This window comes from Symphalangus syndactylus, chromosome 2, assembly GCF_028878055.3.
Source record: "Symphalangus syndactylus isolate Jambi chromosome 2, NHGRI_mSymSyn1-v2.1_pri, whole genome shotgun sequence".
Classification (NCBI taxonomy): domain Eukaryota; kingdom Metazoa; phylum Chordata; class Mammalia; order Primates; family Hylobatidae; genus Symphalangus; species Symphalangus syndactylus.
Genome location: NC_072424.2, coordinates 92,041,252 through 92,067,570, shown reverse-complemented (window position 1 = coordinate 92,067,570; position 26,319 = coordinate 92,041,252). Strand labels below are relative to the sequence as shown.

At 36.9% G+C, this 26,319-nt stretch overlaps 1 protein-coding gene across 3 annotated transcripts in view; it reads left to right on the top strand.

Moving 5' to 3' along the window:
* The window catches only part of HS3ST5 (heparan sulfate-glucosamine 3-sulfotransferase 5), a 295,903-nt gene that overhangs the window by 163,797 nt on the left and 105,787 nt on the right, over window positions 1-26,319 (top strand). For all 3 annotated transcript variants that reach the window (XM_055261888.2, XM_063620162.1, XM_063620152.1), the window contains exon 3: window positions 19,148-19,259. The gene's annotated coding sequence lies outside the window, so the exon portion shown is untranslated. The remainder of the gene's footprint in view (window positions 1-19,147; window positions 19,260-26,319) is intronic.

The window sequence follows — 26,319 nt, the reverse complement described above, 5'->3', positions numbered from 1 at the left end:
TTGCATCAATTAAGTCACATCTTCAGGCTCCACTTCTGTTTCTAGTTCTCCTGCTAATTTCCACCATATCTGAAGTTAATTCTTCTGCTGAAGTCTTGAACCCCTCAAAGTCATCCATGAGGGTTGGAATCAACTTCTTGCAAACTCTCATTAATGTTGATATTTTGAACTCTTCCCATGTATCATGAATGTTCTCAATGGCATTTGTTATGGTGACTCCTTTCCAGAAGATTTCTAATTTATTTTGCCCAGATTCATCAGAGGAATCACTGTCTATGGCAGCTATAGCCTTATGAAATGTATTTCTTAGTTAATAAGACTGGAAAGTCAAAATGACATCTTGATCCATGGGCTACAGAATGAATGTTGTGTTAGCAGGCATGAAAACAAGATTAGACTCCTTGTACATCACCATCAGAACTCTTGGGTGACTAGGTGTATTATCAATGAGCAGTGATCTTTTGGAAGGAATCTTTTTTTCTGAGCAGTAAATCTCAACAGTGGTCTTAAAACACTTAGTGAACAATGCTATAAACAGATGTGCTGTCATCCAGGCTTTGTTGTTCCATTTATAGAGCTCAGGCAGAGTAGATTTGGCATAATTATTAAGGGCCCTAATATGTTCAGAATATTAAATGAACATTGGCTTCAGTGTAAAGTCATCAGCTACTATGGCTTCAAAATAAAGTAATTAGCCCCTAATACGAGAGGCAGTCTAGTCTTTGAAGCTTTGAAGCCAGGCATTGTCTTCTCTCTCTAACTATGAAAATCCCAGATGGCATCTTTTTCCAATAGAAGGTTGTCTTGTCTACATTTAAAATTTATTGTTTAGCATAGCTACCTTCGTTAATTATCTTGGCTAGGTCTTCTGGATAACTTGCTGCCACCTCTATATCAATACTTGCTGCTTCACCTTGAATTTTATGTTATGGAGAGACCTTCTGTTTTTAAACCTAATAAACCAACCTCTACTAGCTTTAAACTCTTCTGCAGCTTCTTCACATCTCTCAGCCTTCATAGAATTAAACAGTTATGACCTTTCTCTAGATTAGTCTTTAACTTAGGGGAAGGTTGTGGCTGGTTTGATCTTCTGTCCTGACTAATCAAACTTTCTCCATATTGGCAATAGGCTGTTTCACTTTCTTATTATTCATGAGTTCACCAGACTAGCAATTTTTAATTTCCTTGAAGAACTTTTTCCTTTGCTTGCACAACTTGGCTAACTGTTTGGTGGAAGAGGCCTAGTTGTTGACCTATCTTGGCTTTTGACATGTCTTTCTCGTTAAGTTTAATCATTTTTAGCTTTTGATTTAAAGTGAAAGATATGACTCTTTCACTTGAATACTTAGAGGCAACTGTAGGGTTATTAAGTGGTCTAGTTTTAATACTAATGTGTCTCACAGAATAGGGAGGCCCAAAGAGAGGAAGCGAGATAGGGGGAATGGCCAGTGATTGGAGCAGTCAGAATACCCAACATTTATGATTAAGTTCTCTGCCTTATATCAATATGGTTCATGGTTCCCCAAAATAATTACAGTAGTAACATCAAAGATCACAGATCACAGCTTGGGGCAAAATAGGGAGACCCTGTCTCTACTAACAAAAAGTAGTTTGGCAAGGTGATGTGTGCCTGTAGCCCCAGCTGCTCAGGAGGCTAGGCAGAAGAATCTCTTGAGCCTTGGAGTTTGAGGCTGCGGGAGCTGGGATTGCACTACTGCATTCCACCCTCAGTGACAGATCAAGACCCTTTCTCAAAAAAAAAAAAAAAAGAAAAAAGAAACAAAGAAAGAAAGAAAAAGACACTGATTATTATAACAGATATATTAATAATGAAAAAGCTTGAAATATTGTGAGAATTACCAAATTATGACACAGAGACATAAAGCGAGCACATACTGTTAGAAAAATGGCACAGTAAACTTGCTTGATGGAGGGTTGCCGTGAACCTTCAATTTGTTAAAAAAACGCACTATCTGTGGAGTGCAATAAAATGAAGCAGAATAAAACAAGGTATGCCTGTACCATAAACTGGGTGGCTTAGACAACAAACATTTATTTCTCACATTTCCGGAAGCTGAAAGTCCAAGATCAGGGTGCCAGCAGGGTCGGGCTCTTGGTGAGGTCGGTCATCCTGGCTTACAGACTTCTTGCTGTGTCTTCACATGGCAGAAGGAGGGAGAGAAAGCTCTCTGGGGATATTTTTATGAGGGTACTAATTCTATTCATGAGGGCTCCACTCTCATGACCTAATTATTTTCGCCAAAGCTCAATGCATTATATCAGGGGCTAGGATTTCAACATATGAGTTTGGGGGAGGGGCACATTCAGTCCATGACATTCTACCCTTTTCCCCTCAAAACTCATGCCTGTTTCATATACAAAATGCATTCATTTCATCCCAACAGCCCCAGAAATCTTAATTTTTTCCAGCTTCAACTCCTAAGTCTAAAGTCCAGGACATCATCTAAACATCATCTAAATCTGATTTGAGTGAGTCTCAAAGAATGATTCATCTTGAGGCAAAATTCTTCTCCAGCTATGAACCAGTAAAACCAAATATGTTATGTGCTTCCAAAATACAATAATGGGAAAGGCACAGGATACACATTCCCATTTCAAAAGGTAGAAATGGGGAAGAAAGGGATGACGAGTCCCAAGCAAGTCCAAAACCTATTAAGGCAAACTCCATAAGACTTTAAGGCTGGAGAATAATCATCTTTAGCTCTATATTCTGCCCTCCAGACCCACTGGGTCAGCAGTCCCACCTTTTGGCCCCACCGGGGTAGCAATCCTGTCCCCATTGTTCTAACTGGCAGGGAATGAGCCTCCACAGCTTTGGACAGAGATCTTATTGCCTATTGAAAACAAGGCAATGGCCCCTCCATTTTGAAACCAGGGAAGCAGCCCTGATAATTTCTGAATCACTTTTGGCCTCATTCTTCCCTTGAAAAATAGACCCTGTTCATAGCAAAATACCTCTATGGTCACATCCTGTGAAATCCCAGAAGTCTGATGCCTTCCTTCATTTTTTTCCATCTCTTTCTCTTTTAGTTCAGATTGGCAGTTGCTTTGGTGGGGTAGTTAATTAAGTCCATGGTTCATACCCATACTAATCTCCTTACTGAACAGTCTCTTGGCCGTATCTACAGTACTGTCTTCTGAACATGGTTTCTCATTTTTTGCCATATGGATAAGCTGAGAATCTTCCAAATCACTCAGTTCTAGTTCCTTCTTGCTTAATAATTCTGTCTTCAAGTTATTTTTCTCTACTTATATTTTACTATAAGCAGTCAGGAGCAACCAAGCCACTGCTTAAACACTTTGCTTAGAAATCTTCTCAGCCAGAGGCGGGAGAATGGCATGAACCCAACAGGCGGAGCTTGCAGTGAGCCGAGATTGCACCACTGCACTCCAGCCTGGGCGACAGAGCGAGACTCTGTCTCAAAAAAAATAGAAAGAAAAAGAAAAGAAATGTTCTCAGCTAAATATCCTATTTCATTGCTTGCACATTCTACCTTCCACAAGGCACTGGAACATGAACACAGCAGTTCCTTGCTGCTTTACAACAAAGCTCACTTATTTTCCATTGTTTAATAACATATTCCTCATTTTCAGCTGAGACCTCATCAGAATGGCCATTTTTACTATCTGTGTTTCTACTAACACTCTGTACATGATTATTTATGTATTCTCTAATAAGATGGAAGTTTCCTCTACATCTCTCCTTTTTCCTTCCTGAGCCCTCACCAGAATATCCTTTAAAAATCCCTTTATGATCATCTCATTTTCTTAGAGCAAGCACTTCAGAATTCTTCCTACCTCTACTTATTACCCAATGCCCAATTCACTTCCACATTTGTAGGTGTTTGTTACAATAGCACCTCACTTCTTGGTACCAGTTTCTGTGTTAGTCAGGACTCTCCAGAGACACAGAACCAACAGGAGATTATATATGTATATAAAATGAGGAATTGGCTGTATTAGTCCATTTTCATGCTGCTAATAAAGACATACCTGAGACAGGGCAATTTACAAAAGAAAGAGGTTTAATGGATTCCTAGTTCCACGTGGCTGGGGAGGCCTCACAATCATGGTAGAAGGCAAAGGCACATCTCACATGGCAGCAGACAAGAGAAGAAAATGAGAGCCAGGCAAAAGGGGTTTCCCTTTATACAACTATTAGATCTCATGAGACTTATTCACTACCATGAGAACGGTGTGATGGAGACTGCTCCCGTGGTTCAATTATCTTCCACTGGGTCCCTTTCACAACTTGAGAGAATTATGGGAGCTACAATCAAGAAGAGATTTAGGTGGGAACACAGCCAAACCATATCATTGGCTTATGAGATTATGGGGATTGAGAAGTCCCATGATCTGCCATTTGCAACCAGAGACCCAGAAAACCAGTGATGTAATCCCAGTTTGAGTCCAAAGGCCTGAGAACTAGAGGAGCTGAAGGTGTAAATCTCAGCCCAAGGGCAGAAGAATAATATCCTAGCTCAAAGAGGCAGGCAAGAAGGGGACAAATCCTCTCCTACTCAATTTTTGTTCTATTCAGACCCTTAACTAATTGGATAATGTTCACCCACATTGAGTAGGGTCATCTGTTTTATTGAGTTCACCAATTCAAATGTGAGTCTCATCTGGGAAGACCCTCACACACATACCTAGAAATTATATTTCACCTGGGTGTTATGCGGTTCAGTCAAGGTGACAGTAAATCACAGGCTGGTATAACTGGAGGATGCCACTGGAATGTGCTGTTTAATAATAATGACAAGCTTAGCCCTTGTAACCACATGTAGGGTAATATTCACCTGGGATAACCTTTACTGTCTTTGTTCATGGAGATTACTTCCACTGATTCTACTGCAGGAATAACCACCTAGAATTACAGACTGGGAGAACCTAAAGGTCTTCAGAGCTCTAATCTTCTTATACTTTCCTTTTGCAGACAGGAAAACTTAGCCTCCAGGAGGTTTAGTAATCTGCTTAAGGTATCAGAGCTATTTAATTCTAGGGCCAAAGCAAGAACTCGAATCTTCAGGTTTATTTTCTATGACTATTCTCTAGAATTTTTTCCTCATAACCTGACCTTTTAAAGAAAGTGGTTATCTCAGCATTGCCCAACAACAGAAAACTTTAAATTTCTTTTTTCAATGATGAAAGAAAACATTGCAAGAAATGATTACTTTTTCCACTTGAGTATTCCATTATTGTCTAAATGTAGAACCTGATAGCAGCTTAGGGATGATCAATCTCTTCTTTACAAAATAAGTAGCTTATATTTTATACTCATAAATAATTATGTGAAACACTAACAGTGATAACTTGTTACAATATTTCCAAGAATTCCTATAAATATGGCAATATATATGACTTGCATACATCCTCAATCTGTTTTAAATAGTGGCTTTGCATTTACTATGAATGCTCATATTTTAATAGTTTTAATTTTATGTTAAAAAAACACATTATCATATCTTAGAATATAAAGCTAAGGAAACATATAAGGAAATATCTCTCCTTCAGAAAACTTCACAATTCAAGACAGTCTGTGTGTGTGTGCATGCACACACACACACACACACACACATACTCACATACACACACTTCCCTAAGTTCCCTGAAAAAAGAATATTCATGAGTCAGGAAGTCTATTTTTGCCAGAAAACAAAGCACTCTTTTAAAAGGTTCATACTGCTGCACCAGAACTCCGTGACATCTTAGTAATGTCTAAAATGGCCAAATCTACAACATTTTGAAATCTTGGCGTAGGTCATGATACCATGTACTCTGCTGTTCTTCAGGATTTCCTACCACATCAATAGCAGCTTGGTTAGAGAACAAGGCTATTGTTACTAACAAGAGCATGTCACAGGCTTTATTTTTTTCTTTGTGATAAGGAAGCTTTGTAATAATCAGGTCAGACTATATTTCTGATTTTGAGATTCAATTTGGAAAATTCCAAGAAGTACTTATAATATCCCAAAGAATAATTTAGAGTTGTGTAAACTTCATGGTTCATTGTCTCTTCAGAACAGGAATTCTCAGTTATATGTAAGAAAATAGCATATAGATGTAATGACCATTGGAAAATATATTAAGCCACATTCTATCTATGAAATTTCATTATGGGCAACATCAGATATCTATGGTTTGGGTGATTCAGGAAAACAATAACTTAAAAATATATACTTTGTGATTGTCACAATGTTCCCGGGTCACACAGTTAGAAAGAGAGATAGGATTCAGGTTTGTCCCCTTGAGTCTGTGTTCTCCTCTGTAATGCTAACTCTGATAATGTGATGGCTAGGATGAAGATCTGGAAAGATCGAGAAACCTCTGAGGAACTACTTTTGGAAAAGTGCATCAGCAGAATAACTTGGCTACAGAGAGAGTTTTAACAGTTTTTCAAATCCAGTACACATTTAGCCTAGATATGCACATTGAGTCTCTAAATTACTGAGGCCAAAATATTGCAAGAACCCTGCTAAGGTGGCAAAAGTTACTGCAGCAAGTGTGACAGTGAATCATGCAATTAAAGCACAGAAATTGAACGTGTTTAGTTGTTATTGTTCTTGATAGGTTAGCTCTGAGGGATACCTGCTATGAACTGAATTGTGTACCCCAAAATTCATATGTGAAAACCATACCTCAGCAATGTATTTGGAGATAGAGCTTTTAGGAAGTAATTAAGGTTAAATGAAGTCATGAGGATGTGGTCCTAATCTGATAGATTGGCAGCTTTATTGGAATAAAGAGAGAAATGTCTCCACAATCATACGCCAAGGTAAGGCCATGGAAGCACACAGTGAATAAATGGGCATTAGGAAGAGAGCCCTCATCAGAACCCAACCATGCTGGCACCTTGATCTTGGACTTTCAAGCCTCCAGAATGATGAGAAAATAAGTACCTATTGTTTAAGCCACCCAATCTATGGCATTTGTTATGGCAGCCCAAGCAGAGAAAGACCTCACCAGCATGACATACATTGGGAGATAGGAGTGTTGAAGCAAGATTTGCATTATGTGCAGTACAGGATCCCCATGTCCAGAGTTAGAGAGCAGGATTGTGATGGTTAATATTAAGTGTCAACTTGATTGGATTGAAGGATGCAAAGTATTGTTTCTGGATGTATCTGGGTGATTCTGGGTGTTGCCAAAGGAGATTAATATTTGAGTCAGTGGACTGAGAGAGGAAGACCCACCTTCAGGAAGACCCATCCTCAATGTGGGTGGGCACCATCTGATTGGCTGCCAGCACAACCAGAAAAAGCAGGCGGAAGAAGGTGGAAGAAGCTGACTTGCTGAGTCTTCTGGGCTTCATCTTTCTCTTCTGCTGGATGCTTCCTGCCCTCAAACATCAGACTCCACATTCTTCAGCTTTTAGACTCTTGGACTTATGCCAGTCGTATGCTAGGGGCTCTCTGGCCTTCAGCCACAGACTGAAGGCTGCACTGTCAGCTTCCCTGCTTCTGAGGTTTTGGGACTTGGACTGAGCCACTACTGGCTTCCTGGCTTCTCAGCTTGCAGACGGCCTATCGTGGGACTTGAACTTGTGTTTGTGTGAGTCAATTCTCCTTAATAAACTCCCTTTCCTATTAGTCCATTCCTCTAAAAAAACAAAAAAAAAAAAAACAAAAAACAACAACAACAACAACAACAAAAACCCTGACTAATACAAGGGTTTACAAGAGACCAAGGTTCAAAATCCAAGGAAATTTTGAGGTTGCAGAACAGAGTCATTGACTAAGCAGTATTGAACCAGTATTTAGCATAGTAAGTAAATTTGGAATTAAACTAGGTTAACTTTCTTCTACAAGTTGCAAGATTTTAATTAAGCTGCTTAACTCCCTCATTCTAACTTGGGTACTTTATGAATCCTACTGTAGAGATAATAATGCCTTTATCACATAGTTGTTGTGAGGATTAAATGATTAGATATTAAATGATTAGTATTTGGCACAGTGTCTGGCATATGCTCACATCTCAGTGAATTGGTAACTACATACAGCTGGCAAAGTTAGAGAATGTGAGGTCTGAATTGCATTTGTTTATTCATACACCAAATAATTATTGCTTGCTTACTATCTGCCAGGCAAGATTTTACATGCTAAAGATACAGCAGTGAGCAAAATAGAAAAACAAATAAAAATGTTTAAAAACCTACTAGCTTCATGTAGCTTACATTCTGGAGTTCTGAGGGTAATGACAAAACCAGGAGTTGGCAGGCTCCCAGCTATGTACCATATCCTAAAAGGTCTTGCTCTGGGCAACTCATACAGTCCTTGACTGGGAGTGGCTACCTATATGGAAAAAGAGACAAAGAAAATGTATGCTGTCAAATAGCTTGCCACATATATGGTATTACTGTTTTTCTTTTTTTTTCAAAAATGCATGAAGGACTCTTGACGTGGTATTTTGTTAAAAGCTACTTGTCACCCTTCTTTTTTTTTTTTTTAACCGTCTCAAGCCAGCTTTTCCCAACTCCAAGAAGAACTAGGAAGAGAAGCTATCACCCTTATTTTCTAAAGGCTTTCTTCTCCCTCATCTCTCCCCTTTGAAAAGAAAGGCTTTATATAAAGCCAGCTTCCTTAGCCTAAACAGAAGTATACCTTGATCTGTTCATTGTCCTGTAATGTTTTGCTTGCTCTCTTGAACGTTGTCTCTGAAAGATTTCAGCCTAACACAAAAGAAAACAGGTGTTAAAACACTTTGGGGAATTAAAACTTCACAATGACACATTTCTGAGGGCCCCTGCCCAGTTGCACACTCCCTGTCTTAACTTCCGTGGAAGCCTGTCTAGGGCAGCTCTGGGAACCTTCTAGTGTTCCTATATGTGTATTTTCCCTTGTCACCATTCATCTTTCCTTTGGATTAAGAAGGCAAGTTAAAGTAGTGAACTTTTGCTGCATAAATAATTAGAGACTAGATTTTGCTTTGTTTTGTGGCCATTTACTATGTACTTTGTGATGTTTGTCATTCTTTTCTAAACCATGTGCAGGGCTGATTGGTAAATGAATTTGGTTATGAGTAATAAACGAGTTTTCACATCTAAAAACCCATTCACCAAGAGATGTCTCTGTAGTGAGAGTGTGGCAAAACAGGTTGTTCTTTTGTTGCTTTAGAAATATGTCTGATTTTCCTGTATTATTTCGGGGTAACCTTTGTTCATGTATATAGAATCCAGTCACAGCAGCTAAGGGAAGCATTGGTATCAGTTGCCTATTCTTGTATGCTTAAATAAAAGAAAGCCAAAAACTGTTAAGAGCAAGTCTTTTTGCACAATATCAATGAATAAGCAATTTTGGTAAGTAAAATAACCAGTAGAAACAATGCTGAATGTTGAAAGCAAACTGCACTTATTCCAAAAAATTTTCATGTTTAAACAAAGTTTTGAATTTCTTTTCCTCTTCTCATATACATGCATATATATACTACTTTTTCTCAGCTATGAAAAAACATTCTTATTTCAGTAAATTTCCTTCTTTTAGGTTTACCATATGGATCATGGAAAAGGTATAATTTTACAGAGTTTGTCGCTTTTCATGTACATTTATAAGTTTATAGTACCAAATAAAGGTAGCCTTTCAAATAACAAACTCTTACAAAAGGAAATTCTTCTTTCATAACTAGAACACCTCTCATAGGACCAAGTCTTTTGTTAGTAAGATAAATTCCAGAAATGGATTTCAGAATAAAGACCTCAGTGTTTGTTTTTATTTTTGTGAAACCAATAAAGTGCTGACAAGGAGTGCTATAATATGCCACCATAGTTTAGAAATAAGGCACATTTAAGAGTGTTCTTTATTGCCTTTTGAGAGTTGGATATTGCTAACCTTAGCCACACTACCACAGAAGATGCTTTGCATTAGCAGAAGCAGGGTGGTTGATCCATTTGAGCGCCACCTGAATATTACATACACATTTAAAAAATGACAAGCCTTTAGGAACACTGGAGTGATTATCATACTGTGGCATTATGTTCCCATAGGTTTAAGTCTGAATATACTGAATTTAAAGGAGGAAAAGGTATGGCTATCATAATGTATGTTTCCATTGTTCTTCATATCATTTATTTCCTAACAAATTGCAACCCATCTCACAAGGCCTATTTCAAGGGTTATTCTTGTGGATAAAAAAAATTGCAAAATTATTTTGATACATACTTGCCTCCTTGAATCTGGATGTTAAAATATATGATACTAACCATTCAAACTACGGTACAATTGCATTGCAATTCTGAGGACAGGAGAGGGAAATGGGATAGGGAAATAAAACTAATTTTCAAGCCCTGGTGAAAGGACTAAGAATGTGAAGGAAGTGCAGGTTGCACAGACGACTGAAAACAGAAAACAGGTAGGGAGTTTGTTGCTTAAAATGCAGAGCATTTTAAGCAACAAACTAGGGCTTAAGAGCAGGATTCCCAACTCTGGCTGCAGAATCACCTGGGAAGCAGACCACTTCTTGGGAGTGACTCGCATCTAAGCTAAGACCACAGAAAGAATGGGTATATAGGACATAAAAATAGATTTATACCCCAGAGCCTTTCTCTATGCTTTTTAGAACACCTATACTGCATGTGTTCAACAATTACACCTTGCCTTGTTTTTGGGGGGATAGCGTGGGGTGAAGAGGTAGATTTTTTTAGAATCATTTACCCTGAGTAGGCATTCAGTAAATTCTTTGTTGCCAGTCTGATTCCATTTCCAGCCGCAACCCCATGGAGTTGAGTTGAATGACATCTAAACGTGTAGGTAAGCGTGCATGTATACATGACGCTTGTTGTGAATGAAAAGCAAAATTAGTTCTTTCAAAAATGTTAGCTTGGCTCTGATTAAAGATAAAAATAAAAACTATAGGTTTCTGAAATGATACAAGTGGCTTTTTCTTACAAGGTATCCATTTATATTTTCAACAGCATTTGTCTTTCTTGAGAAAGTTCTTCATTCAAAGACCACACTGCAACCATGGATCATTTATGTATAACTTGGTAGATGATAGACATTTGAAATTACTGTGACAGGTGTTTTCACATTGTTTCTGCTGATCTGAGAAAAACCACGTTGCCAGAAAAGAGTGTGGAGAACTCAAATTCCTCAGAATCAATTTGAAACAGTCTTGTGAAATAAGAACTGCTATAAAGAAGCATTTTGGAAAGGGGTGGGGGTGGGGAGAACAGTTCTTGAGATGAAAATACAGTTCAGTAAAACAAATTTATTTATTGATGGAGACTATATATATACACTGTGCTTTAATTTATTCATCATTATTATTGCCTTGAAATTGTTTTTTGTTACCATTCATATAATGGCCTCAGGAGGCCCAGAAGAGAGCCATGAAAACAATTCCATGGGTGTTACTAGTGAAATATTTCATTATACTTCAAGATAAGAAATAAGAATATACTAAAGAGACAAAGGAATACCAAAAGCTGACGACTAAAAAATAATAGAGAAAGAATGCTTTTTTTATAGAATGGCCCATCAATGCTAGCACTAATCTGTAAAACCAGTAGCAGTTGTATTAAGTAATTTATGTGGGAATAAGAATTGTTTTTATATTACTTTTGCTGTGGACGATAACATTCTGTAAGCTCGTCATATTTTTAATCTTGACTTAAGAAAAATACTGCTGTGGCAATTATTAAAATAAGAGTTCCACTTATCTTTGTGCAAGTAGCTTCTTCTCTTCCTCCTGTGTCCCCCTCCCTCAAGTGCCCTCCCCTGCCTTACTCCATCCCTCCTCCCCCTTAGCCAAAGGCATTTGTGAATTATAGAAGCAGTTATGTCATGCTGTTATTTTGTGTATTCTTAATAAATGCTCACTGTATTTCAGAGGTGGTCTGAGGAGGTCAGCTAATGCAATTTCACTTTGATTACTTATTTGAATTTTGAATGCAAAGGACCCTGAACCAATTCCCTAAATATGTCATAATCATAATTTAGTTATCCACAACTGCTTCATTAAAGTCTCTTTCAAGATGATATTGATTATTCCAGTTCTTTATTATATAATAACAATATTCATAAGATGCCCTGTTCTCCATCTTCATTTGCTTGACCCACTAATGGGTACTGGTTTCAAATTTTCTTTTCCAATCACAACGTCCCCTTTAAAGTTCTGTGATTATAGTGACACAGCAATATCAAGCAACACCTTTAGCTACTTCAGGTGTTGTACATTGGATTTCATAAATTCTTTCTGCCCCTTTCAATACATCAATACACCTTTGCTGTTACCATTAGAAATCTGTATCTTAAACTCAAATCTTAGCATGGCATTCCAGAGCTTAACATCCTTCATTGCTCCTATTATCTACCTTGCACTTTTCTCTTTTCTTTTTCTTTTTCTTTTTTTTGACAGTCTCGCTCTATCACCAGGCTGGAGTGCAGTGGCGTGATCTTGGATCACTGCAACCTCCACCTCCCAGGTTCAAGCAATCCTCCTGCCTCAGCCTCTTGAGTAGCTGGGACTACAGAAGCACGCCACCATGCCCAGCTAATTTTTTTTTCTTTTTTTTATTTTTTTTTTATTATTATACTCTAAGTTTTTGTATTTTTAGTAGAGACAGGGTTTCACCATGTTAGCCAGGATGGTCTCGATCTCTTGACCTTGTGATCTGCCCACCTTGATCTCCCAAAGTGCTGGGATTACAGGAGTGAGCCACCGTGCCCGGCCTGCATTTTTCTTTATACAGATAGGTGGTATGAGAAAAGTCTTAAACCAAAATGAGAAACTTGTTCCAGCTAAATGAAATAACTAAATGGGGAAATTAATGTTAACCCATACCGACTTAGGGAAGTTATTTTTTAAATGTGGTTATATTTGGCAGTTTGTGTTATTGCCAAAAAGAAAAAAGAAACACGTTCATCATATATGAACTTCTCACTTAAATGATTCATTAATCTTTTTAAAGAAGGTTTTTTGAGAGCATCTAGAATGTTCCAAGCACTGGCCTAAGCTGTGGAGATTAACAGTAAAATGAAAGACATTGTCTTAGCCCTTATGCTGCTTACACTCTGTTAGGGGTACAGGCCAGTAAAGAGAATCGAATCACTCTGTGACAGGGACTTTGCTTGGAGAGAACAGGGTCGTAAGGATCTAGAGAAAGGGAACCTGGAAAAAGAACTGCCAGAGAAATCTTCCTGAGGAAAGTGACATCCAAGCTGAGACTGAAGAGGAGAAATCAGCCAGGCTGATTGGGATAGTGATCTAGGCAGAGGAGCAAAGCCCAGTGTATTCAAGGCATTGAAAGCATCTCTGGATGAATGAATGGGCCAGGCAGGGTGGAGTGGGAACAGATGAAGCTGGGGAGCAATTAGGACCCCAGTCATGCAAGGTCACAATCGGGGGAGGGGCAGTTTGGGGGAGTCAGAGAGATCTTTGAAGTGTTGATTTGAGGTGCCTATAGGTATCCAGGCAAGATTTCCAATAGGCAGAGCCTGCATTGCCAATAAACAAAGCATTTAATTTTGTTTTTGGATTTTTTTGTTGGTTTGTTAGTTTTTGTTTTGTATTTTTGAGATGGAGTCTTGCTCTGTTGCCCAGGCTGGAGTGCAGTGGTGCGATCTTGGCTCACTGCCACCTCTGCCTCCTGGGTTCAAGTGATTCTCCTGCCTCAGCCTCCTGAATAGCTGGGATTACAGGCGCCCGTGACCACACCCAGGTAATTTTTATATTTTTAGTTGAGACAGGGTTTCACCATGTTGGCCAGGCTAGTATTGAACTCCTGACCTCAGATGATCCACCAGCCTCAGCCTCCCCAAGTGCTGGGATTACAGGCGTGAGCCACCGTGACCAGCCAGCACTTGATTTTGAAATTTATAATTTAGTACCTAAATTTAATTAAGAGGTAGCTCAATTTCTTGAGATTCCTTGGCTAGTTTATTAGAAATTTCTTTGACTTATCTCATTACTAACTTATAATTCATTTAGTTCTATATCTGTAGCTCCCTTTCTCAACAAATTTCAGAATTATGTGCTTAAAAATATTTTATTGATGAGTTAAGTAATTACTCATTTTTTATTTCTTTGTACTTTTTTCAACTATAAGTTGACATAATTTAAAATGTTGTGGCCTGCCATAAGAAGTGCAAAATCGAGAATATAAAATAGATTGTAGCATTACATTAAAAGAGTGGATTCTGTGGAAGTTTAATTCCCCATGCTTGTCAAAAGTTGTTAAAACATTGCTAGCCTTTTTTGAATATAAAATGTGGGCAGACATGTACTAATATATCAAAAAATGACACTTTGTCAAAGAAGCCTTTCATGGAAGAATGTTCTGAATAAAATGTTTTCTTTTAAAAAGAACCCGACCTGTTTAACATTCCAAAGCAAACACAAAAGAACACAAAATGCCTGAACTCACTGCCAGTCACAACAGTTAGTTTCATTTACCCTTTAATACTTTTTTTTATATTCCAAAAATTGTTCCCCAAAAGAATTATCGGTTTTATTCCATGATAACCCTGGCTTGAAGTAAAATAAAAGTAGCTCTGACCCTCCTCAAAATGGATTCTTTTCAGACTTACTAGCACTTCTAATAGTATGATGATGATATAGTTGGCTATGTCTACTGTTAGACTCAATGTAATTATATGTGAAGCAACAATTCCCTTATCTATTAGGAACACTTGCTGCAGTTAACTGCATTTCACTGTCTGACAGATAAAATGCAGAATTAAAATCTCAAACTAGTTTCTCAAAGTTTTCTTTTCCCCCCAGTCATTTAAACATCTTTTAGCCTAGGGGAAGATGGTAGCTGGAAAAGAGTGGGAAACCAGATGGCATTTAAAGGCCTTAGCAAGATTTACAAAGCAGATGGGCCTGTATTTTTACCTATTCTAGCACCTCAAACAGGTCTTCTCTGCTGTAATTGCTTTGCAATGGTTCCAATCCTTTGAACCTTCTGAGGATGTCCACAGTTAAGATAATGTTTGATAGTTGAAATGTTAAACTGAAAATCAATAGATAATTGGCTTTTATTACTACCTAATACTGTCTAATCTAAATAGGAGGAATATTTGTATGTGTTACTCATATTCTTTGCAGAAAACACACTGAAGCCTAGGTCTTGAGTGGGGATATCGTTCATTGGAAGAAACAGAAACAGATGGCAGTTGTGGTAATTGAGATACAGCGTAGCTTAAAGGCATCCTGGAATGCCACCTAATAATGCTAGTGTGAAAAGGAAAGAAATAGTCTGCACAACTTACTTGATGTGTAAGCTGAGTCTGATTTTATAGCCTTATAGCCTGCTCACAATTAAAATGCCCCAAGGGTTATTGGTGGTGTTGGGGGTAGAGATTGTGCAAAGTTTTGAGCTAATGTTAGAGAATGATGGGAACAAATCTCCCCAACTGTAGAGGTTTGTTGGAGAATAGAAAGCCCTGGTTTTAATAAAATACTAGAAAATTCTGCATATATTAATATTTGTATAAAAGGACACTAAGATTGGGGGCAACAGATTTTAATTACTAATAGTCAAGCCAAATGTGTTACCTTTACCTTTTCATTAATTTACACTATTACTGCAAGGGAGAACTATTTTGTTGTTGTTTGTGGTGGTGGTGGAGGTGGGGGTGACAAGCATCTCACAATTGAGAATGCCTTCCTAGCCCTCTGAGATGGGAGCTGAAGACAGTAAGGGGCAGCGCTGTGGATTTAGGCTTTGAGTCTTGCCTCTGTAACTTAAAAATTATATGTATGAATTATGTGTACCTTAGTCTCTCCAAGTCTCACTTCATTCATCTTTAAAATGGGCTGAATACAACTTTATTAAGCATTTAGTTCAGTGCCTAATACATATTCAGTACCTAATAAATGATAGCAATCATCATTAATAGACAAATGTGCACAGCTTAGAAGTTTTTCCCACCAAGCACACTAAGGATTGTAGGACATTCATGGATATAGTTTTTTACTGCACCAGGAAACCCCGTCCAAATGGATGCAGGAGTGTTTCAGAATATCCTCAGAATCTATAGACCAGGAAACATTGTTGTACATCACTACCCACTATTTAAACTGTTTGTTTAAATACAAGTTTAAAGCAGAACTTCTCTTTGAAAATACCTTCCGGTCGCATTTATTGGACTGACTCATAAGAAATTTTATCACACTGATTGTTACATACTTATAAATCATTTGCTAAAAGCAGTGGTTTCTCCTAAATGTATTAAGGCCAAAATTAATTTCTAAAACTTACATCGCTTTAAAGTTTAAACAATTAATTTCTAAAACTTACATCGCTTTAAAGCTAAACAAAGTTAAAGTTTAGCTATGAGCTATTATTTCCTGGAAGGTTAAAGTATATATCCTATGTGCAAAGGAAATGTCAAGGACATATCAATATTTGATTTCATTACACATTAGCTATGCCAGAGACCCTGTAGTCCTACCTAATGTAAACAGCTCACTAGGAGTCCACAACAGAAACCAACAAAAGATGCAAATTGATCCTGCTATATTTTAATATTAAAATCTTACAGCACTTTTTGAACTATTTTATAAATTAATTAATTTCAAAATGGATGAGGCAGTAACATTGAACTTTAGCTAATTATGTTTAAATTAAATATAAGCATTTAAAATAACCATTTTAATTAAATACAAGGTGCAGGCAGCTAATCATTAAAAGTGGAATTGGTAACTTGAGATTTATCATCCTGAAACCACTTGTACCACATTTCTAATGAGTTCTTTCTTCTACTTAAATGAAGGATTAAATTTATTTCCCCGACGTGGCAGCTAGTAAAAGATAACCCTTTCTCAGGTCATGGTTGTCAATTTGATGTTGAATCAGAGTAAAGAAACCTGTTTTGCTATACTCGCTTTGATCCAAAACAGTATTTACTATTTGCTAATCCATTTCCAACTGACAGTACTATAGTTCTACAGACACCTAAGAAAAGCCCTAGTAACTGAAATAGCATTTACTACTGCAACAGAAAATAGTTATATTTTATAAAGGAAATTGATCCTTTTTATAGAGGAGACTCCAAGGAATAAAATCTAAATAATTTTGTGATTAAATTTTTAAAAAATTACATTACAACTTCAAGATTGAGGAATAACATTCAAAAACATCATTTCATAAATTATGGATATATATACTCTATATTTGTAATAATATACATATATACACATATATAAATTTGTATGTTTTTTTAAAAAATCATCAGCTAGTTTTTCTAGTGCAATGTAATTATCATTTAGCATAAACTCTGACACTTAAAAAATGTTTGTAAAGTAAGTGAATAAATAAGTGATAAATTTTATAAAATGTCTTTTAAAGGGCTCTCTCTTAAAATCATTTTTTGTTAGCTCTTACCTTCTACTTTAACCTTCTCCATTGAAAGAGCTGATAAAGCTGAAGTGTATCTTCTCACAGCTTTGAAGATTGTGTGTTTTTCACTTATCTGTTGCTTTCCTGTATTCTAGAATTAGTACAAATGTTAAGAATCTAAAAGAGAGCATAACCTCTGGTGACTGAAAGGGCAATTTAAAGGCAAGTTTGCATGTTTTGTTCCTTGAACTAAATACCTGCAATTACTGATTGTCACATTTTTCTTCTGTTGTAAAAACTGAACTAATTGAAGGTATTACCCTTAGGGGACAAGCTCTACAGTATAATGAATGTTGAGTGCCCTCTTGAGTTTAGCATTTTAATTATTTATAATTATAATGATTTCTGTTTATTTGAGAACTTTGGAAATAATTCTAGTTTATCAAACAAATTGAGAAACATAAATTAGCCGGGCGTGGTGGCGGGCGCCTGTAGTCCCAGCTACTCGGAGAGGCTGAGGCAGGAGAATGGCGTGAACCCAGGAGGCGGAGCTTGCAGTGAGCCGAGATCGCGCCACTGCACTCCAGCCTGGGTGACAGAGCGAGACTCCGTCTCAAATAAAAAAAAAAAAAAAAAAAAAAAAAAGAGAAACAGAGTAGTTGTGGCTTTATTTTGTGATTTTTCATACCGAGGTCAGCAGGCTTATGAATATGCCAAGAAGTTCTTACAAGCAAAGGAGCCAGTTTTCTGGGCGTGACTGATATGTGCCATGTCCTAAAATAGCTGGATATGCTTTTTTCTACTCTCTCTCTGATTTCTCTAGAACGATGTGGGCAATATTGGGGTTGTGAGGTGAAGAGTTGACAAGAACTCAACTAGAAGAAATTGGAAATAATTTATGAAAGTATGTTAATCAGAGAGGAGACACAGTAGACTCAGTAGCTGGCTATTAGCCAAGTGTATAAATTTTTAAGAGCTTTTTCTTTACTTGAAAGATATTGTCTGTGTGTGTGTGTGTGCTTTCTACCCTAAATATATTTTCATATAATAGATCCAAGTAAAAGATGGGTTTCTAGGCCATTATGGACCAAAATAATCTTTTTGTCAACTGCAATTGGATATCTATTAGTGAAATGATGTATTAGGGTCCTACAATCTGTTTATATGTCATATACACTCTTAATAGTAGCCTGAAATAGTAATTAAATGTTACTTTTAAAAAAGAGCTTGGCATTGCAGTCTGTTTCATTTTTCTCATGTCTTTCTTTTTTTTCATCCCACTAATACAGCACTTTAGTTTTAGAGCCAAACATGTACTCTGCAGCTAGAGAATTAGAATTACTGGTAGCTTATGTTTAACTTAGGAAGAAGCAGTAACTGCATAATATATCCAAGTAGTAGCAAAGGTAAGAATGATTGATATAAATAATCATATAGCTATCAACAGGTCTGGAGATACACAATACATAACATTTTTAAGGAGAATAACTTTAACCAGTCTCACCTAAAATTCTCAGCAGCCAGACTGGAAACAAGGTTCTGCTATACAAATGTTATTTAAAAGTCCATGTGGGTAGCTTCCCATTTCCTAGCCCATCTCTGATCAAGGGAAATTAACAATTACATATTCCAGGGTTAAGCTCAAATGTGATTTCTGCTCTTCCCCTGCAAATTGTTCAATAAAGGGACTGGAAGTACTATAAAAAAAGAAAAAGAGAAAGAAATGTTCTTATCATCCACAGTATACTTCTCCTTCCAACAGCAAATCTAACCACAGCTGGGAAAAAGCAGCAAAAACAAACAAACAAAAAGACTAATTGGAAAATCACTTTGCCTCTGTGCCCCCAGGTGCTAAAGCAGGGGATAAACCAAAAGGACAGCCAGTAGGTGAGGAGAGGCCATGGAATACCCGCCAACAAGATAATCATCGCTGGAATAATAGGGACCTGTCTGAATGTAGGTATGTGTGCCAAAGACTTCTGCATGCTCTCGTGGTGCATTAACTGGCATTCCCTACTTTCATCCATGTTATATACCTGCCATCTCATCACTCACAGCCACTCGGAACCCCCTGGTGGCCCTCCAGCAGGAGGTCTTTCTCCTCTCTTGAGCTTCTAAAACACTGTACAAAATCACTTGAAACTGCTTCCTGCTTCAGTGTTGCCCATATAGAAACCTTCCCCATCACTGAAATGGATTCTTTTTTAAAAAAATTTTTTTATTGATTTTCTTTTGTGTGTGTTGTTTTTTGTTTGTGTGTGTGTTTGTTTTTGTCAAGGTGCAGTTATCATGAAACTGATTCTTATTTCCTAAACACAGAGATCCTTTGTCTTTGCTGTTCCTATTATCTGAAATATCTTTCCCAACTACTCTTTGATAGTTTTAAGTCTGTTTACTCTCGAATGCCAAACGAGGTCAAAGTTCACCCACATCACAACAATCTTGCTGATTTCCTCATCCCCATTATTTCCTTTCTTCCAAACTTCTGTAGAACTTGTTGTATACCTCCTCTGACATTTGTTTGACAAGTTCTATCATGCTTTTTATCCATATGTGCATATATCTTGTGTCCTTGCTGTAACAACTGTTTCTTTCTGAAAAAGACAGGATCTATTGTGTTTTTGTATACCAGAATCCAAGAAGAGGGGAAACCAGCATGTCACGAGCTGCTGTGGTAGAGTCAGGCAGCACGGGGAAGTGGCTCAGAGCATGGACTCTGGAGCTAGACTGCCTGCATTTCAGATCCTGCTCAGCCAATTACTAGCTGGGTGATCCTGGCAAGGTTTTTTGTTAAAACTGCTATGCCTTAATATCTTTAAAATAGGAATAATAATACTATGCATCTCATTGAGTTGTTGTGATTAAATGAGTTGATTAGAACAGTATCTGACACACGTTAAACACTCAAAATTATTGCCTATTTACTCCTCTGTCTACAGTAATATCCCATCTTAATTTTCTCCATAATGCTATAAAATATATGGCATTGTTCCCATCCTCAAAACAGGAACACTGTGTCCCTGGATAAAAATACTAAAGGAAGCAGAATCAGAACTAAAGTTTCTGTTCTTAAACCCTAGGCTGTATCACTCTGAATATTGTCTCACACACATGTGTGCAGTGACCAGTTGCTATTGATAACAATAACATTTATTCCTCTCCAGCCACACACGGTGGCATGTGCCTGTAGTTCCAGCTGCTCAGGAGACTGAGGCAGGAGAATGGCTTGAGCCCAGGAGTTTAAGGCTGCAGTGAGCTATGATCGCACCGCTACACTTCAGTGTGGGTGACAAAGTGAGACCCTGTCTCAAGAAGAAAAAAAATTATTCTTTTCTGTTCTTATAGTATTAAACTAAAGTATGCTGAGATTTCACTGTTTTATATTAAAAAATAATCAGAAGATGAAATGTTTCCACTTAACTGTAAATACCTTTTTTTAGTGGGCTAATTCAAATCGGATGGAGTCATAACTACTTTTTTTTTGGTCTGACTCAGAGGCTAAAATGCAACTCAACAAATATTTGATGTTCTGAGGCACTGGTAAACGAGGGAGAAAAACCAAATGGTTATTCCTACCCTAGGGTATTTTAAATCTAGGTGACTCAGTAATGGAAACATAGCAGAAACATCGAACACAATTTAACCTCTCATTCCTAGGTTCACTGTGAGATTGGTCCTTTTACGGTCCCTCCCTCACCCTGTGTAATAGTGCAGGTTGGATACAGTATCATTGTCTATAAAAAAATAACATTTTAGGATTTGGTGAAATATGCCATTTAAAAGTAAGCTATCCAATTTATATGAAGTAGAGTTTTAAAATTATTTTATTCTATTTGAAATTGTTTTGGAGAATTTACAAAGACCTTGGTTAAATGGAGCATGCCAGCCACTCTTGGAATCTCTTTATTGTCTAGAAAATCATTAAGTCTTGTTCTTGTCACTTGCAAAATTCCTTAGCTGCTGCTATTTCTTTGTGCATCTGAAGTACTGAGCACTGTGCTGGGATGTGGCAGATGACTGATAAATCCTTAGATTATTGGTAAATATTTTACCACCCTACTGATGATACATTAAGTATACTGTGCCCCCCAGCCCAACACCAAAGTCCAGAGTAGCTTCACAGACTCTCAGTAGACCTAAGGAAACTACCTTTAGGTGAAGATGACCAAGAGTAGGGATAGAAGGATGAGCATTTTTGAACACTTAACCTTATTCTAGGTATTTTTACTTTATTATTTTTATTTATTTTTTTAATATTTTTAGAGATGGGGTCTTGCTGTGTTACCCAGGATGGTCTTGAACTCCTGTCCTCAAGGGATCCTCCCACCTCAGCCTCCCAAGTAGCTGGATTATAGGCAGGAGCCAGCATGCCTGGCTTAGGTTTTTAACTTTACATACATCATTTCATGTAATCCTCAAATAACTCTATGAAGTAGGCATTGTTGTCCCCATTTACCAACAAGGAAGCTAAAATCCAGAGAGTTTAACTAATATATTTAAAAATCACACAGCTGGTGAGAAAGAATTTCCGGTGCAAGTCTAATCCAAAGACCTAACCAATGACGTAGCAGTCATGGGGGTGAAGTGAGCGCTAGGTTCAGCGTCCTGAGGCAGGTACTCTGACACTGATGTCAAGTTGCCTCAGGCATATTATAGAACTTCCTCGTGCTTCAGTTTTCTCATCTCACATGACATTACCATGAAGATCAAGATATTTTATTTGTGAAATAGCTTTAAAATGATCAGAGGTGCTATAAATATTAATTATAGTTGTGAGTTTGGTAAATATAAACATTGAAACAAAACATCCCCAAAGGATTTGAAAACCCTGGCAGGCGATGGGGAAGAAGTGGAAGTAATAAAATGAAACAAAGACCAAAGATGTAGAAACCCCATCCTCATGCAGGGCTTCTGGGAGCAAATCTAGACAAGATTGCCCCTAGTGACCTAGTGCTAATGCTGATCCAATGCTATGCAGTTCTCAGTTACTAAGTGGCAGTTACCCTTATATGTTAGATCATGTTTTAAAATGTAGGTATAATGGCCATAATCACTAAACCAAGGACTGGACATAGGACAAAACATTAAACATCAGAACTGTTGCATATGGAGCCCTGTATCTTGTATAAGGAACGGTTGTATGGCAAGCTTTTCATTTGGAGCATTAAGAATAATACTATCCATCCATACATCATTTTAAAGGCACATCCCAGCATCCCTGAAACACCCCAGGAACCTCAATGGGATACAGCTTGATGCTTCTTGGAACAATCTCTTTAACAGTTTTTCAGAGGAATTAATGGCACTTCAAGTTATGGCTGATGACTGGTTTTGACCTTGTAGATGTTGAAGGGAAGTAAATGTATTTGATGAGTTATTAAGCACATGCTTCAGTTATTATGATAGTAAAAACAGCTCAGTCTTATAAAACTGTGAGGTGCTTTCCATTTCTTAGCACTTAATTGCATTCCTACTGAGTTTAGATAATGTCATTAATCTCAGCAATGTGACATAGTATATTTATTTAGATTTAAGAAAATTACCCAAATTTCTTTCTCTTCTTTTGTTTACACTTATATAAGTTTATTTCAGAATTACTTACTCGATTTTTTAAGAATTGTATTTTAACCCAAATGAGAACAGGCAACTTAACTGATACTTTAGATGATATTTTAGAAGTCAAAAAGAAGAAACCAGTTTTAGATGTCCTTTGTCAAAGCCTGCCTAGAGGAGGCCTCTGCTTCCAAGATATACTGCTGAGATGGAGAATCTATGATCAATTGCTCAATTTCATCTGGCCAATTTCAACTGTCAAGTATTTCTAAAAATATAGGCCTGTGACAATAACACATTGGACTTTGTTCATAGCCTCCTTAGTATTTGCAGTTTATCATTATTGTTAATTATTAAGCATTTTGATGGCAGAATGGGTTGCAAGAATAATGATCACAGTCACACAGCAACAAATGGCTAATTTGGGGGTATAGTCCTCAGTTTCAAAGGTATTTTGTAAACTGTAAGTCACTATACAAACATTATTTATAGGAATAATTTTTATAATACCAAATTATGTTTTTCTGCAAGATAGTGAGACATTATAGAGAAAAAAATCCTACATATTTTACTTTAAAAGTATTCATGAGCATGTGTTCTTTGACATATAACAGGATGTCTGTGAGAAGACTCATGAGAATTATAATAATATCTGCTCTTAATAAAGTACCTGCTGTATGCCAGACACTTTAAAATGGATCATTCTTAGTCTTCAGAACATTACTTCAAGGAGATTTTGTTATCTTCTCATACAGCTGAGAAAACTGCAGCTAAGATAGGTTCATAAGAAGATTAGTAAACTAATAAATGGTAGAACCACAATTCAAACCCCGATCTTTTAGACCCCTCTGCCCATGCTCTTTAACTATAAGAGAGGCTAGGAGGTAAGGAGTGAAAAAGAAAAACTCTCAAATAGAAACAATGATCGACAGATAAATTAATTAATTAGTTAAGTAATAGTAGCTACCATTTATTAACAGGCCAGGTACTGGGTTTGGTGCCTTAGAGACCTTAAGTTCATTATCCTAGTAAACAGCTCAAAAGAGTTCATTCATCTCAGATTTTTCAAATAAATTAGAAATTAATATTCTCATTTGCCTTATGAGATGTTTAACGTTCAAAGACATTAAGTAACTGACACAAAATGGCACACCTAGTGAAGAGCAGATCTAAGTTACCAATTCAGGTCTTGCCAAGTTCTAAAACTACATATTCTTTCTATTAAATAATATTATATGCTAAAACATGTGTCTTATTTATACAATAAAGACTCTGGACTACTGCGTACTTACCTTTTTTTCTTTTAACTTATTCTTGGGATGATTTCAGTTTTATTTAAAACTTACCGAGCTTTATGATATTAAGGAACTTTCAGATAGTTAGTATTAGTTCGACGAATATGGACTAGTTTGTGTTTATTCTAATGCTGCCCATGATTTCCGAGTCAGATTTTTACATTATAAATCTCGTGCTCAATTTGTATTTCATAGTCTACAATTTCACTAAAAACTTTAAAAATGAAAGAGAATTTATTGAACTCAGGAAAACTGCCTCATATATGTAAATTGCTGCTCTGAAATACCACAAGTTACAAATACAACTGAATAGCTTTCATCCTAATCATATAAGAAGGCTAGAACAACATTTTGCATTCATTCATTAAACAAGTGTCCATTGATGGCCAACTATTTTTATAGCGTTGTGCTGGGAACATTGGTAGATAATAATTCAAAACTCCCCGCCCTCAAAGAACTTTACAAATTAATTAAGGAGAAAAGGCAGGGCAACCATTAAGTAACAAAAGCCAAAGTTACATAATATTGCAACTGTGAAATAAATCATGCTTAAAAAAAAAAGAGTGCTCCAACTTCATGGCTGGAGGTGCTGACTGTGGGTTGAAGTGGTCAGAAGGACTCCAGAAAGGAAGGTAACTGGATCAGCAGAGAGGATGGACAGCACTGGTCAGGCAAGTGCATGTGGTGCAGGTGGCCAGGAAGCAAATTCATTTATTGTCCTGAAGGTTTGTGCAAGGGAACTGGAGAAGACTGGAAAAGGAGGTGAGGCCAGACAGCCAAAGGCTTTGATTTTAGCTGAAGACTCTGGCCTGTGGCCTCCAGTGATAGGGAGTCGTTGTACACTTTTGAGCAGGGGAGTGACATCATTAAAGTAGTCCTTTAAAAAAGATTAATCTGGCAGGACTAGGCAGGATGGACTGGTGGAAAAAGAACAGGAGCAAAGAAACTACTGCAATAACTCAGGTATAAGGTGATGAGGTACTGGGCAGAAGTGACAATAGGAACAGAAGGAAAGAAATAAATGTAAGAGATAGTTCAAAGGAAGACATGACAGAAGGTGATGACTACATGTTGGAGGAGAACAGACAAAATACACTAATTTTAAATCCTATTTGGAAACTTTTATAGTTTATAAAGTGTATAGAGTTCATTAGACATTATATATATTCCTGGCCTGAGATGCCACTGGATCCAAGGAAGATGTTGCTTTTACTCGATGTAGCACTTCTTTTAGCAAAATCTAAAGGAAACTGCTGCATTTTAAGAGATAATAAATTCTATTATAAAAATTACTGAGAGAATAATTTATCTTTATATCACAATAATAATAATAACTGCAATTACAGAATGGCAGCACAATTAGATGAAAAATTAGCTAAACAATGATGTTTCATTTACCTCCAAAATTCTATTTTATTAATTTAGCTGTTGTTATATTTTCTACCAAATTGGCTTTTTTAAAGTGTGAATTAAGTCTAGATTTGATTATTTTCACAAATATGTTAATATGATTTTCCAGTAACTTGGGGGTTTTTGTGTCTTCATTTTAGGAATAATTCCACTGTCTTCAAAATATATTTGTATAATAATTACGTTACTTTCCAAGTGGAAAAATGCAGCCATAGAGAAAGTGATTTTATGATTTATCCAAAGTAGTGTGAGAGGTCAAGAATCTCTTCCTATGGGTCCAGTGGACTGTATATTAATAGATAAAAAAAGATGAGAAAACAATATCATTTTTGATTGCTTATACTTAGTGAAAATATTGAATGCCAGGCAAACGCAACCTTCTTCCCTAACACACACACACACACACACACACACCATTGCGTTTTATATATATATATATATATATATATATAACTTCAGAAAGCAAGTGTCATTTTAGAATTACTTAGATGCTGTTTTTAATGCATCAGATAAAACATATCGTGGCTTCTAATATTAATTCATTCTCCACTTAGCATTGTTAAAAATATTTATGATCTAGTATAGAGCAAAACTTACTGTTATCCATTTTCCCCAGCTTTGATATAAAAGCATTCTTCAGTTGTTTCCTAAGGAGGAATGTTGTCAAAGTTTGATGGTAATTTATGTTGTCAGTCCATTAAGTTGATTTTATGGCAGCCAACACAACTATTGTCCATTTCTGAGAAACCCGAGGACCACTCT